We start from the raw sequence: 13,400 nt of genomic DNA, 5'->3' as shown, positions 1-13,400 counted from the left end.
TTTGTGCAGGTGTATTTTTAGGCTTCCCCATATCTAGGTCTAAAATGGGGGCAACCTTCACCTCTGCCACCTTAGCAGCAGCAGGGGTGTTGGCTGGTTTGGGGTTTTTGTTCAGTTTTTTATTTTCTGCAGGTTTTTGGCCCCCATAAATCTGGGTGGCCTGCTCTATGACCCAGTCCAGAGTCCTTTTCTCGTGGAAGTCCCTCACCAACTGGGTCATAATATACTTGGGGAGGGCATGAAAGAAGATGGTTATAAACTCCCTGCTATCCGTGTGCACCCTCCTAGTGGTCTGGGCAAAGGCGCGTTTGAGCTCCTGTACAAACTCTCGTGGGGCCTGATCTTCCCGGCACTGCAGATTGAAGGCTGCTTTGCGAGCTTCCTGAGGGTTCCGGTGGGCAGAAAAGTGTTTCAAGATGGCCGCCCTATAGGTGGACCAACTTGAATGCTTCTAGTCCCCCAGTCCAGCAAGGAAACTTGAGTACTCAGAGGAGAATGTCCATTTTACATACTCTATACAGTTTTGGTTGTCTTTCATATGAAAAGTGTGCATCATCTGCTCATAGAGGTCCATGTGTTCCCAAATGGAATATTTTGCATTTCTATGGTAGGGGGTTATGACACTACTAAGGGCCTTCTTTGTTTGTTTGTTTGCCTTCTTTGGTTTAGTCACCCGAGTCCACTCGCCCCCAGACTCGCTACTAGTTGATATCCCCTCATGATCATCTAGCCTCTCCCGGATTCTGTGAGCTTCAAAGGGGCTCGCAGAATGGTGGGCCTAGTTTCTCCACTCCTCTGGGGCACAGGAGAGTAGTCTTTTGACTCCTCCTTACTCCCAGGGTTGGCAGAGTATTACATCCACTGCCCTAATTGGGTAGAGGTCTTCAGGATACTCTTTTTGGGCCTCATTTCATCGGGTTTATCTTGAAATTGGACAAACTGGTCCCTTGGAAAGTAATATTTCATTGGATCTAAATCCCTGACCCTCCCCTCATAGGAGATTTCCTTGTCAGAGACATCAGCCTGATTATTTGGGTATCTATAGAGGGACGCCAGTCCATCAATTTCTGGGGGGGCGTTGATCTGTTAGTTCCATCATGCTTGGTCGAATGTATTCTGCCGGCCTCATGGTTTCTGGCTCATGTGACCCGGTAGACATGAAGCTGGCAGTGTTCACAGTGGTGGTCAGTCAAAATGTCGAAAATAAAATGTAGAAAAAAAAATGTCGAATACCCTTTTTTTAAATTATATATTTATTTTGGGGTCCGGGAATAAAAAAAATAGGTAAAACAAAAAAAAAGAAAAAAAGGGGGTTTGGGGGGGAACCCCCCCATTTCGAATAAAAAACGTCATAAAATAAAATTTGACATTTTTTTTCTACATTTATTTTTTGACATTTTGACTTTCTACATTTTGTCTTTTTACATTATCACTATACACCGTTCACAGTATTAAATGGGTCGGAGTCCCTTAATATAGAGGTCCTTATACTATGATAAGGGGTTACTCTGTCCCTCTCTACCTGTTCGGGGTCCCTCCAGTCAAGATTAAATCTAGCACCCTCTTTCTCCAACCTTGCTAGTTTCTCCTTTTCAGCCCCTTCTTCTAGATAAGAAGCAAAGATCTGAGCTTTTTGTTCAGCTATCAAGGCTTTACTGTCCTCTATGACCCGCTCTTGCACTGCCACTTGTTTGTTGAGCCCATAGTTTTTTTCACAGAGAGCCTCATTGTCTCTCTGCACTTCCTGTATGGTCTGGGAATAATGAGACAATTTCTGCTGCAGAATACTCACCTCCTGAGTTTTAGCATCCTTGGCCTGGGTGTTCTCTTCCAGAGCACCTTCTACCCATCCGGCGTGCTCCAGTAGATTGCCATACTCTGTTTTTATTAATTGAGTTTCTGGAGGGCTGACTCACCTCCCTGTAATTCTATTTTTAATTTGCTGATTTCCTGGCATAGGGCATCTTTCTTCTGATTTAGGGTGCCTCTCTGTTCAGCCAGGTCAACCCTTTGTTGCCTAATGATATTGAATTTCTGGCGTTCTTCATCAAATTCTGTTTGAGAGTGGAGGTCTCTCAAGATTAACTTATTATTTTCCTCTTTTCAATTTATCTATCTGATTTTGAAGAGTAACTATCAGCTCTGCGCAGACCCTGTTATAAGTTAATTGTTGAGTCAGCTTCAACCTTTTTGTGACACTCTGGTCTTACTGCGTCTTGTTGGGCCTCTTGATCTGCATTATTTTGCTGTTGGTGAGCCAAATCCTCTTTTAATTTTATAATGTAGTTTGCAGATTCTACCTCCAACTCTTGGCTCTTTTGTAATGTTTGTTCCGCTAAACTTAAATCAATCTGGATTTTATTTAACAGTTCAGATTGATTCTGTGGTAAAATTTCATTTTCCTCCTGCTTTTCCCGCATCACCCCTGTGTGGAGATACAGGTAGGCTGTGATTTTGGAAATTTTGCTTTGCTCCGCTTTAATTTTTGGGGTCATATATAGCTCGCTCAGAGCTTGGTGTAATAGGCCACCGTGCTGCCATGTATCTAGGTCCATGGCAGTGATCTGTTGGGTTATTTCTTGTAGCCAGAGTTTCTCATCCTGTTCTGGCCACTCACCTCTCACAAATAGCTTATGCAGAAGGTGCTCCCTAGCCATATTGATCGCTACTGGAACAGCCATTTTGGCAATGTTCATATTAATTATTTCGGGGTTGATTTTAGTTTTAGTTTTCTAGACACAGGCCTGGTACTTAGAGTATTTATTTTTGGGAGGCGCTTGTACAGTGTAACCCAGTATTCCCACCACACAAAGTATTACTACTTTGCAGGTTAGTCTGCTGTGTTAGACTGTCATGGGTGGTATACAAATTCAATCCCGGACTCGAGCCCCCAAATTTGTTAAGGATTTCAATCAGGCAACACACACCTCGGTCTCGGCCTAGTATGCAGCATACAACTGAAATGCTTATCTTTTTATGTTAGATTCAATATTGAGATGGTACACCACTCCTATCACAACCCCTTTTCAAATACCGCGGGTCACAATGGACCATGAACCAGCCTGGTTGGTAAAATACAATATTCATTTATTTATTTGAAAATTAAAAAAAAAATCATACACTTTTTAATATGGGGCAGCAATCACCAGTGGGTGATAATAACAATAGGAATGTAAGCAATGCACTTAGTTTAACCTTCTATTGACACATCTACAAAACATCAGGGAATAGGAGCACTTTTTGATTTTAGGGAAGATAGCACTGAAGTTAGAATTTCCCCCTGCAATGTTCCCTCAACCCACAAATAATCAATTGTAAATGGATATGAAGAAACAGGCAATCAGGAATGACAAATAGGAAACAGAATTGAAATCTGACCTTCCCTCCCCAACTAAGAGAGAAAAAGGGATTTCAAACCACTGGCAATGTTGTAAAATGACACTCGGAAATGGACAATTAAATAATGAATGTGTGTGCAAAACCTTGAAGCAAATATAATTCCTCACTAGAGCAACAACGGAAAGACTAACAATCACAAAGAATGGATTACCAAAAACATACAGTTCGAAAAGGAGTGGCAGGTTTAACACAGATTTCAGCCAAATGACACGTTGGAAACTTTGCAAACTTTGCAATTCCTGCCTGAAATTACCCAAATGTTTTTAATAAAAATGGGTGAAATACACTTATTTGAAGTGCGTTTTTTTGGTTGGGGAATAGCTATAGATCATGTGTCTATGGAAAGTAAGTCTCCAGCTGGTAAATTGGATGAGTTATGCAAGATCTAGAAAGGTGCGCTTTTAGAAAAATCGAGCAGTGAAAACAGAAATGTGACTTTAAAATGGATTGCAAATTTTACGTGACTAGATGTAATGGTTAAGAAAAAGAGGAAGCCACCCGTGAATCTCTACAGTTGCACTGCAGTTGTAAGCCTTCACGTAGTGTACCCCATTTCCTTCAGAGAAAATTAATTTATTTAATCAAAATTGCTAATGGCTGATGTTCTATGCAAAACAAAAATGAAAGAAAATCGGCGCTAACACTAGGAATCAAAGGTAGGGTTTCACAGATAATGCTGACAATTTTAACAGGATATCAGGGTCAGAATAGGATGGCTTAGAGAGGGGAACTAAGGACAAGGCAAGGGAAGGTATACTATGGATTTCTATGGGTTCCTATTGATACACACATTCCACTTTAGTTTAGGATTTTGGGGCAGTCAGCATTCTGGTCCCCACAGAGATCTGGTCTAACAAAGGACAGCCAGACAAAATCAGCGGGACAGTATTGGCTGGGCAGGGACTGGATACCAAAGGATAGTTCTGGTCACCGGATGGCACAGGTACCTCTGGATGAAGTTATTGGGAAGTAATTGGTGGGCCACAAGCCAGGCTGGTGTCACAAAAAATACCACCACTTCTCCCTTTGGGTATTGGGATTTTAGAATTGAGGCCTTGCTGGAAGGGTCAGCAATGCTTGGCCTGTTAGTTGGATCTGGAATCTGGATCAGTGCAAGATGAAGGAAACAGGAACGCATCGCAGGAAATCAGGAAGAGTGTGTGTCTAGAGTCTTGTCTGGGACCCTTATTTATAGTGCATAGTGACATCATCAAAGTATAGGCTGGGCAGGGTTAACTAAGCACGCCCCTAAACTACTTGGATTGGGCAGGGGTGCTAGTCTCCGCCTTGCCCTCAACTGGTTGGATTTCCAAGGGAATAATGTCAGATTTATGATAAAGCATACATTTCTACAATTGCAATCTCTTAGAAAATTATATGCACATGTTACATATTATGTGCAGCACATATCCGTCCAATCCTCCAGTATGTGGGACCTTGTTTCGCCCTTCTGATACATTTTGGTAATTTTAAACATGAAAGATTCGGTCTAAAATTCCATAATTTTATAGACAGATGCCAATTATCCCAAGGGATGTATGTACAAAATGGTATGTTTGCAACATTGATACTTTTCGATTTATCCTCAATACTTTGTCCTTTCTGCCCCCAAGGTGTCAGTGAGTTCTACCATGTATCTAAAGAAAGCACAAAAACATCACTTTTAAACTGCAACATTTTAACAATTTTTCAAAGTATTGCTGCCGACATAGAGGTCTTTAAAGTTTATTCCTGAAATAGTCTTTGGGAACAAAGAGCAGTGTCTTTGTTCTTGGGTCAGTATTTTTCCCTGTCTTTCAACTGCTGCCAACTGTCATTTCCTTTAGAGCATGGTGGGGGTTTCTCCCATGATTGAAGTTATATTGCCCCTTCACACTTCAGACTTCCTTCCCTGGGAGCTTCATTGTCAGGGTCCCAGCCGAGAAAAAAGTCTGTTCAACCCCATAATTATCAGGGGGTTGTCAGTATCTGCTGAGAGAGAGTCCTCCTTTTGGTACCACCCCTCCAAGCAGAAAACCTGTTTTTCAACCTGCAGCTCCAGCCACCATAGTTTTAATCTTTAATTTCTGATCTTAGATCCAGAATTAAAGCAAGCCAGTTGCATAAAATGATCCATGTTATATAGCCTCCCAAGCAACAAACGCCTTCATATTGCTAAAGACTTGCAGGCTTTCATTCACCAGTGTACTGTTCCAAAACACAAGCATTTGTTTTTCTTTAATTTGCAAAAGCCCATTTTTTTTTTACACATGGTGCAACTGGCCTTTCCTTCTTAAATTCAACTTTTCATCTCCAGCAGATTCACACACTGCCTTGCACCTATAGTTATTCTCTTGAAATGCTGGAGTTGGTCTGCAGCACCGATACATTGAAACAAACATGACTCAGCTAGTTAGAGTCTCTCTCTCTCTGAACAGCTGAGTTTTGGATACTTTTGCAAAGAAAATGACCACGTTTCCCGTGTAAGTAAAAGTAAAGTTCCTGGTTGATTTTTGTTTGCGTTGGTTTGACTGGGCTTGTCAATTCATAATCAGGCCTGGTTTTGCTGAGCCACAGTGAGACACACAGGGCTTGGTAAGGTTTATTAATCACAGTGGCTTTAAGGAACAGAGGGAATTTAGCATCAAAGCCACATTTTAAAGGTGAAAAAGGGTTTCTTTTCAATGGTGATTTTGGATTTTGGAGCAAGCGAGACTGCTTTTTCCACTGTTTTCCTTTTATTTATGTCGGAACACACTGGCAATCTCCTTCGATGTGCCCCCTTTGTTCCATCCTGCCCAATCTGTGCTTGGCAGGACAGTGCAGACATTTTTGTTGTTGTTGCTAAACACAGTTTTGAGGCATGGCGCTCACAGGAGCCAGCGCAACCATTTTGTGGTTTCTGCGCAACTGCAGCTTAGTGATGTGGGGAAATGCTGTTGAGTGGATCAATATATCCCACAAAAGGAAAACCAAATGTTGGATCCACTGGTCACAAGATGTTAGTTTCAGGCAACATAGCGTTAACCACTGTGAATGCCGCCTGCACCCTGGCCAAGTACACACACTGCTTGTGAAGGCTGCTGAGAATCTCCCCATGCCAGATATGAACGATTTTACTTCCATGGTCATTGATGTGTAGGAGGCTGCATGTCAAATCCTTAAGTCGTGCCTCAGCACAGCTGACTGTGGCCATGGGTACAGGATCTGTGAATCATAGACATTCCTGGATTCAAATATCTGCATTTTCCCCTAACATCCAAGCCAAACATTTGGCATGCCCTTCGATAACGGTAGCTTTTTTGGGACTAAAGCTGATGAGTCTTGGGGGAAGTTTAAAGGCTGCTCGGTTTAGCTGCTCAACAACAGCTTGCTTCTTTTTCCTTTATGGATCATACCTTTCTGAACGCAGGGTCCCCTAGATGCAGGCCCGGGGGAGCGCACAAAGGTAGCTGTTCTGGCTGTTTCTGCTTTGTGTGTGGGCGTTTCGGGGTGTTCCGGCCGCGACTTGCGATTACGGTTACTTTGTGCAGTGGATTCCATGAAAACGGGCGCACATTTTCCATTCTGCGCGCAGGCTTGCACAGTGTCCTTCTTAGCGTGCGGCGCCTGCGGGATTCCTGCACACATTTCCATGAATCGGGCCATTGGAGTGCACTCATCGTTTCATAGATTTATGTAAAAGTAGACTTTTTTTTTAAAACGTTCTGTCGGTCTGTAAAAGTTAATGAGGGTCGATTTCACCTGTCTCTTGGTTAGACTGGTGCCAAAAATTATTGTGTTTGCGACTTTTAGGTTTGGCCATGGTACACACGGCCTGCACTTTACTGCCAAGTGCAACCTGATGTATAATAACATGCATTGTCAATAGTGGAAGCTCAAATAGGAGGATTGTTATAATTAGCCTCAATTTCACGATTAACTGTTTTAAGATGCAAATTGCAGCCCAATTAGGCACACAAACACCCCAACTGCAATCCAGTATTGAGCTAGCATTATCAGAGTATTTATTGAATGTATTATTATTATAATAATTATATTTTTAGCATGCTCAGAGTGCACCTTTCACTGTCAGGTGGTAATGTATTTGGTTATTTATAACGCGCTTAACAGAGGTTTCTGAGCACGGACCAGGGATTGAACTTGTGTTGCTCCATGTCGTTTTGCTTCCAAAGGGAGCATGTTGCCCCTGAGCTATCCTCCTGAGAGTTATCTGGCGAAGGTGGAGTGTAGGAGTGAGATCAGCAGCCTGAAAAAGCCAGTTCATTTACACAATCACTTCCTATGTGAAGTTCCTTCCATCATAGACTGAGCTATCTTTCTATGAAATGTTGCCCACCATCTTCCGGGTATAACCATTCAAACCAACATTGTGTTGAAAGGAAAAGACTGAACAGTTTTTTTCCCCTAATTTAGGCTCTGGTATTGCATGTGAAGAATAGGGCAACCTCAGATTGAAGAATCACTTGTTCAAATGAGCAATTTGTGGAAAATCCAATTTATTTTTGCTCTATGGATATTGTATGCTTCACAGGCTTTTGTCCTCCATGTAGTGAGACACAGCAAAACTCAGTCTTTAATTAGGAAGCAAGTGTAGAACATAACATATGTTCCGGGCAGCAATCATTGATTGTTATGATCATCAATCATAGCCTCAGGCCCTAATACTGCAGCTAATAACAGCGCAGTTAAGGGTTACCCCTGCGTGGAAGGGAATTCTAATTCCATTCCTCCCATATCATAGTACTTACACCATGTTAATACTCTCCTTCACACGGATGCTTTATGGCACTGTCAGGGCTGTCATTTGGTAAAGTGCAACTTCCAGAAAACTGCCAGACACGTCATGGCAAACTGCAGAATCTCTGATTTGGGAAAAGAGGAAACATTCAAGTATATTCAACTATGGGTATGATATAATGTAATCAGCATCGTTAATGGACAGGGGTCTATCTGTCCAGCATTTTACTAAGTGTGCAGAAGCACATCTTAAATACATTGAGCTAACAAAGTATTTGTTTAAATAGTCATTTAAATATTTGGAACTGAGGTTAATAGTGTTGGGTGCAATGCTCTAGTGAAGACTGTTTGTGTCTTTGATGGCAATGGGCGCTATTTGCCCAGTGATTAACCCGCTTTCTGGGATCATTAAATTATACTCTTAAGAGCTGTTTTGTTATCTGGTCAGTAAAACCATCAGCTATATAGAGATGCCCCGGTAGTCGCCGAGCAAGCCTGTGGGGTAGATGAAGTGTTTTAATGCTTCAACTGTGGCAGCATGCTTTAAACAATCTAAAAAGATACCAGCAACAATAAAACACTGTTAAGAATACTCACAAACACAGTAGTGAGATTGATGGGTTTATTTAGGGGACCGCAGCAGCGGTCACAGGGATGATGTCTCCCAAGTTGATCACCAATGTCTGCTTCGTATCACGCGAGTTCTAGAGCTGCCACACAGGGTGCTCTAGAACTCATATACATAAAATCTCCCCCCATAAAACAATAAGAAAAAACAAGGGGGAGCGGATGGGACAAACAAGGATGAACCTTATAGGAAAAGAAGGGAGAAAATAATGATACAACTGGTAATATTCCATTTTAAATGATAAATACACTCTAATCGATTTTAATAGTAAATATAGTCTTTGTTCCAACAGGCAATTCCTCTTCTCACTCTAGTAGATGATCCTCTATTCCTATTACTATAGTTGATTTATCACCTTATAGAGATTCTGTGCGCAACCTTTCTCCTGAAGCAGGGACAATGTCATCACATGACCATTTTGTACCATCCTCAAGTTGGACGCCTTTCCATCCCACGTTCCTTTATTTGCTGTTTTTCACAGTATTTTGACAAATCTTTCAATGATCTTTGTGGGTTCCTGACATGCACTCAATCACCTACGTTATACGATGCATTGCAGACACCCTGCACCTTGTCGTAGCACTCCTTGTACTCATGTTGTTTTTCTTGCACTTTCTTGAGTATACTTTCCAGGTCTATGTTTTGACGTGTTTTTTTTTTCTGTCCAAAATGGATTTAGTTTATTGCACAATGCTCTACCTCTCATCATTACAAATGGTTTGACTCCAGTAGAGGAATGCAGCATAATCCTGTATGCATTGAATGTTTATTTCAATGTATCTTTCCATGGTAAGGCATTTGCCACTGCCAGATTGTACTGTGTTTTTTATTACTCCATTCATCCGTTTCACTAGACCATTCTCCATGGGGCGGAAAGTGATGTGCATCTGTGATTTATGCACCTGTTTTTAAGAAACTCTTGCATTTGATCAGAAACAAACTGAATGCCATTATCCGTCACTATTTCCTCTGGATCTCCCTCTCTATTGAATACTTCCTCCAAAAATGTGATAACTTTTCCGGTGTTAATATACTCTTCCATTGCACCCCATTCTACCCATTTCGAAGTGTATTCCACTAGGCAAATAATGAATTTATTGTAATCTAGTGTTAGAAATGGGCCGGTGATATCCAATGCTACTTTGCACCAGACTGCGTCAGGTATTTTTTACAGAATTAAAGGTGTTTTATGCAGTCTTTTTCGATTTGTCACTATTTGCACAAGGATGGCATATTTTCACTAGTTCCTCTGCTTCACTCACCATGCTAATGGTAGGATTTTCCCAATGAGGCATTGTGGGGGAATCCGACGCTCACCTCTGAGTATGCATCCCCGATCCACACATATTTCATTGTTCACTTGGGAATATGCTTGACATTTCTGTTCCTTCTCTTTCCATCCTTCTTGAACCGTGCGTTCTAGCCATATCATCGCTCTATCTACTTTTTTCGCCCCTTCCCATTCATCTTTTGAAATGGCTGGTTGAATTTTTGCTATGACACATTCTTCTCTATCATCTTCTGCTTTCTCGCTCCCTGTATGATCCCATGAAAGTCTTGACAAACTGTCTGCCACAACATTCTCGTGTCCTGGTACATACGTCACTTTGATGTTATATTTCATTATGTCTACTAACCATCTGCTGATTCTTGGTGAAACTGAGAGCGATTTAGAAGAGGATATGATATGAACTAATGGTTTGTGATCTGTTTTGATCATTGCTGGCAGACCCCACAATAATGTCTTAACATGTCAAAGTGCCCAATGTATTCCTAGGGCCTCTCTCTCAATCGTGGAATAGTTCCTTTCTGTTTTATTTAAAACATGTGAGGCAAATGCTATAGCTACATAGTTTTCTTCGTGGATATGTTTAAGTACACAACCTAAACTAATGCCACTGGTGTCCACTGTTAATATGTTAGTAGCTGATGGAGAAACCATCTTCAGTGTGGGGCTACTTTCACCTTCTCCTTTAGTTCCTTGAATTAATTCTGACATTGTTCGGACCACTCAAATAACGTGTTCTTCTTCATAATTGTTCTCATGTTTTCTGGCTTTTTAGAAAAGTTGGGAACAAACCTAGAATAGTATTCAGCCATACCTAAAAATGAGCGTAGTTGGTCCTTATTTATTGATGGTGGTATCTTTGATATAGTTTCAACAAATTTTAATTTGAGCTTTATTCCATGTCCCAGGTATGTCAATTCTGTTACTTTAACTTTACACTTTTCTAATTTCAGCTTCAGTCCTATCTCTCGAATAGTCTGTAGAACTCCCAGCAGCTTTGCATCGTGTTCTTCCTCAGTCATAGTTATGATATGATATGACATTTATAACGCGCCTATACACAAATGTTACAATGCGCAACGAGGCAAGGGAGGGGAACAGAGGGAAGACAGAGACAGCAATCTTACTTGGCCGAGTGACATTGAAATTGTGCAAGTGCAGGGGAGGAGAGGAAGGGAAAAGTGTGAGGGGGAAGGAGGAGGGGAAGTGCAGTACATAGGCTAAACAGTATATAAATATGAAGAATAAATAAGAAGTGCGGCCAGCTGGTGGCAGGTACAAGGCTAAGTGCAGACATCAGGTGTCGAGTGCTGGTAGGGGCTGAAGGGATACAGAAACAGCCCCAGAGTGCAAGGGTTGCCATGGGGGCAGTGCAGGTGTGCAACTGGCGGAAGGCAACCTGGGCCCGAGAACAGAGGGTAGCCAGGTGACCAGTGCAGTTTCAGTTTCAGTCAGGAGTTCAGCAGTGATCAATATGTCATCCTGAAAGTAGTATATGACTTCTAGACCCCCAAACAACTGCTTCATCAGCCTCTGGAAAACGGCAGCCGCCGAAGCCAAACCAAATGGCCTTCTTCTAAACCTAAATGCTCCCAATCATATTACAAATGAAGTGAGGTGTTTTGATCCTACCTCCAGTACAATCTGATGGTACGCCGATGATAAGTCGAGGGTTGTGAATATTTTTTTTCTGGTCTCATCGTCAGTAACATCTCGTTAATGTTAGGAAGAGGGTGCCTGTCAATCCATATAATGGAGTTGAGATCTCTCAAGTGTACGCACATTCTGATGCTGTTGTCTACTTTTCTGACAGTGACAATGGGAGCCAGCCGCTCAGAGGATTCAATGGGCTCAATTATTTGCTCACTGCATAATCTTTTAAGTTGTTCATGTAGGGCGTCTTTTGTATCTACTGGAATGCTGCGTACTCTGTGTACAATTGGCTTAGCATCCCTTTTCAATAGTATTCGATGCTGGTACCCCTTTAGTTCTCCAATGGTGTTGGTGAATACTTCTGGAAACATTTCTAAATGCTTATCTTTTGAGAGATTAATATGTTCATTGACACTCAATATGGGTTGAGCTTCTCCCAGATGTATCTTCATTTGTAAAGTGGATTGTTCATCCTTCCCTACAATAGAGGATCCACTCCTTGCTACATATGATTTACAGTGTGTGCATTTATCTCTAAATTTCAGATTAACCCACTTGTAGCCGACAATGCAGATGAACTTTTCCCATAGCCAACAGCCCTGATATTTGCACCTCTTAATTCTTTCAAATCTCCTCCTAGAGCTCCAGTCTATACATCACAACATATCATGATGTAAGGAGAACCAGTGTCAATCATCATCTGTAATTAATGCATGACCATTTACTGTCAACTGCTTCCATGGCCCCTTTTCTGTGTTGTTGTTGATTGCTAGGACAACTGTCACCATCTCTCTCTCTTGCAGTATGGTAAGGAGGCTACTTGGTCTTCCTATTTCTTCTAATGCTTTGACTGTGTTTCCCTTTGCATTTTTTCTGCGTACGTTTCTGCAAACTCTCCCATAATTACCTATTAAGCCGCATTTAAAACATTTTATTGTGCTGACTTGACATTCTTTTACTCCTTCAGCTTGTCTAAAGCGACCACAGCGATAACATCTAGAGTTCGGTTGATTACTCACTCTGTTGGGATTTTGAAACCAGTTTCCTTTTGTCCTTAACGTGTATGGATCTTTTTTTTATCATTGCTTTTTCGGTATTCCCATTTCCTTGGTCGTCTGTCAATGACTGTACTTTCTCTGTATAGAGAAACTGTTCTTTCTGTTGGATCGCTTTAGTGCATGTATTTCCCAACTCTATTGTTCTAGAAATCTCTATTGATTGTTCGAGAGTAGGATCTTTTGCTTGCCATATACGTTGTTGAGTGTGTGAGTCTGCTGTGTGTACCACTAGCCGCTCCCTGATGTATTCATCTGCTACACCAGTGAACTTGCAGGTTGCTATTAATCCTCTCAAGGCTGCTATATAGTTCTCAACTGTCTCTTCTCTGCTTTGTTTTCTTGTGAAGAAATAATAACGTTTGGGGACAACATTAGTCTTATTACAAAATATTGTTCCAATTTCACCATTACTGAGTGATATCTCTTAGGTGATGCTGAGGCTGTATCCCCTCCACCTTCCTGTAGTGTTATATCTGGTAACGTGCAGAAGATTCGTAAACCTTCACTAGCCAGGCAATTTAGAAGTGAGGCTTACTTGAGATCATCATTAAACGTTGCCCCCCCAATGGCCTGTAGATATGCTTGAAATGAATCTGTCCATTGCTACCAAGGAACCGGTTCTCCAGGAGTGGCCAGAATCGAGCAAGCGGGCGTT

General features: G+C 41.6%; 1 protein-coding gene across 1 annotated transcript in view; it reads left to right on the top strand.

The window, feature by feature from the left end:
• TRPM6 (transient receptor potential cation channel subfamily M member 6) overlaps positions 1-13,400 on the top strand; it is a 1,703,532-nt gene that overhangs the window by 1,376,830 nt on the left and 313,302 nt on the right. The gene's annotated exons all lie outside the window — the stretch shown is intronic.

The sequence above is a fragment of the Ambystoma mexicanum genome, chromosome 6p (genome assembly GCF_040938575.1).
Source record: "Ambystoma mexicanum isolate Mex_15411 chromosome 6p, UKY_AmexF1_1, whole genome shotgun sequence".
Lineage (NCBI taxonomy): Eukaryota > Metazoa > Chordata > Amphibia > Caudata > Ambystomatidae > Ambystoma > Ambystoma mexicanum.
Note: the sequence above shows the minus strand (reverse complement) of the source record. Positions and strands in the feature narration are given on the sequence as shown.